This window comes from Oncorhynchus nerka, linkage group LG12, assembly GCF_034236695.1.
Source record: "Oncorhynchus nerka isolate Pitt River linkage group LG12, Oner_Uvic_2.0, whole genome shotgun sequence".
NCBI lineage: Eukaryota > Metazoa > Chordata > Actinopteri > Salmoniformes > Salmonidae > Oncorhynchus > Oncorhynchus nerka.
In genome coordinates this window covers 30,896,637-30,899,332 of record NC_088407.1, presented here as the reverse complement: position 1 = coordinate 30,899,332, position 2,696 = coordinate 30,896,637, and the positions used below count along the sequence as shown (strand labels likewise).

The window sequence follows — 2,696 nt, the reverse complement described above, 5'->3', positions numbered from 1 at the left end:
AGCCTGTGTGCTCTCATACAGTTGTGGAATAAGTGATTTTGAAAGGGGTTTCCTGAGTAGACCTACTTGACTGAGTGGATACATCTCCACGTGTGGAGGTGCTGGCTCCACCACTATCACTAACTGGCCCGTTAGTTTCTCAAGCTCCGCTATAGCTAGCTTCACAGTTGGGTGCACAGTTCGCATATGCCGGTGTAAATTGTGCGTAGAGCCGGCTTTATATGATAATTTGTTTTGGCAAATTCTACACTACACTGCTCTAACATTGTCTACATTATTAAAATGCATCCAAATGCTCCTGTGCTTCCGACTCATTTTCCAGCTGTTGTTTTCACAGCTGTCCTTCCTTTCTCCTCGGCTGCTAACTGTGTGACTGTGAGTGAGTTGGCTCGGCCCTCCCTCACGCATCTTTGGTTCATTGGTTGACACTGAGTGTCTGATTGACAGGAACAACAGGTGAGGCTGTTTGTCTGAGCAGACAGTCAGAACGAATGTATGTGCACTTGAGCATTTAGGCCTATATATTTTTTGTCTTCTTTTAATTAGTTAATTATGTTCATTTAAATATTTTTAATATTTATATCTTCATTTTCGTTTCAAATTGTATAAATAGATTCGGCTCTTCTGAAATGCGAGCCGGCTCCCAACGTTCACCTACAAGACTCGTTCGCGAACGGCCCAAAGCAGTCTGGACTGGTTGAAGCAGAGTGGGAAGGATTATTTTGTTGCGTTTCAGTCTGCCGTGAATCATCATAATCCATACACTGGTAAGAGTCTACTGTTAAAATGCCAACGTCTCAACTGTATCAAAGTTGTTTTCATTGTTAGCTATATAGCTAGCTAGCTAGACAGTTGCATACATGCACCGTTATAGCTTGCTTTATCCATTGTTTACAGATGGCTCAGTGCGGGACGAAGCAACGTTAACCCAGCTAGCTGAGCTGGCCAGTTGCATTCTGCTGTTAGTGTTGAATGGTGATGTGCTAACATGATGATACTATTTTTCATGTTTGCCCGTTTTTAACTAGCTAGCTACATAAAATAGCCACTGTGGTGCGAATACTAATCGATTAACAAGCTTATCAAACAGCATGTTACGTTATAGGGACACATCGTAAATTGGCGAGTTAGCTAGCCACGATGAAATGATCGCTAAATAGCTAGCTAACTATTGGATTATAGATGTACAAGTTTTTTTGCAATGTTCAACTAGTTTGCTAACTTGATCATTACCATTTACCATTTGGTAATTATGAATGTTTGCTAAATCTAGCTAGTTATCTTGTGTCTGCTTTGTTGGGCTGGAAGCAGTTACAGGGCGTGTAAGTACAGCTGTAGCAGTCAACAAGCAATAACAAGCTATAGGACATTAATTAATTAATCTCTTAACACATTTTTGTGGTCTTTCAGCATAAACCTGCTCTCAGCCACCAGCAAAAGGAGATGATTGAGGGTGAACATGCAACACATCAGGTATTTTGTTTTTGTACTTTAAGTTTATAGGTTGAATTTGGGGGTCAATTAATGTTATTGCTGCTATGCAAGGTATTCATGTCTTGTCTATTTTTTCTCTGCTTTCCTCCTATACAGCTTTAGTTGTCTGGAGCCTGGTGGTGTTGTGGCCATGGAGCTTTCACTTAGATGGAACCAGGTTACAGCTGCTGTGCAAGGTTGACGTCCTTCCTCCTGCAAACATATTTTTGAGAAGATCAGGACTTTTGCAATGAAAAGGCCATGGACATTATATGTCCTGATCCAAAGGGCAGAATAGAAATATGCTCTCAGGCTAGATTCCTTTGTTCATATCATAACATGACCTGAACAAAAGTTATTCTCAGGATCTTGTGATATAGGCCTAGGTCAATATATTGTTTTTACCTAAGCCTTTGTGTTTGTGTGTTTTTAAGTTTTTCGTAATTGCAGGCTACTACCTTTAGCACTTGAAGTTAATAAAGTATTGTTGAAATATTGTCTTTGTTTTTTAAGCACTACCTCACTGCTTTAGCACATTGCCATGGTCACGTGTTTCAATGTGAATTTTTTAAGAGACGGGTAGGTCTAAGCCGATGCTAAATGGGCGTAAACAAAGAACAGCACTGTAGCTGTTCAATGTGAAAGGTTATTTTTATTATACAGCAATAGGCAATGTAATACTGTACATGGTTTGCCTAATGGGGTAACTTGGTATTAGTATTCCTATAGAAAAGTATTCCTTTTCTAAATATATGTTTCCCAAGTATTAATGTAGAGTATGTGTGAAAATCACAGCAAAATGTTTGAATGCCCTTTTCTCCTAAATGGGATTTGAAGTTTATCAATTTTTAAAGCAGCATTACTTATCCATGTTTCCTCCAACTGCAGTGTATGATATACCATTTTGAAGCATCTGTACTTTTATCTAATGTAAAAAATAAAAAAAATCATTAAATGTTGAACATAAGACTGAAAAGAGATGGTGGGTCACACATGACTTAAATGTAATGTTATTATGGGTTTTGGAGTATGAGAGTAGAAGAATGCAGCTGTTTGAAGCAATTGTACATTCTCAGAAACACCAACAATTCACAAAGCAAATACATAAAATTCATAACAAACGAGAGTCGTTAAAGGCATCATTCAGTTGAATCAGCTTGTCTCCCTTTAATTGTGTTATATTGAGGGACATTTAGAGTGGTGTTGAAGTGCTGTAAATTGAG

General features: G+C 38.5%; 1 long non-coding RNA gene across 1 annotated transcript; it reads left to right on the top strand.

Annotated features, from left to right (window-relative positions):
- The first annotated feature begins 405 nt into the window (after positions 1-405).
- Positions 406-2,357, top strand: LOC115138899 (uncharacterized). Its single transcript, XR_003865019.2, has 3 exons — positions 406-767; positions 1,411-1,473; positions 1,591-2,357. It is a non-coding gene; the product is annotated as an uncharacterized LOC115138899 (long non-coding RNA).
- The last annotated feature ends 339 nt before the right edge of the window (positions 2,358-2,696 follow it).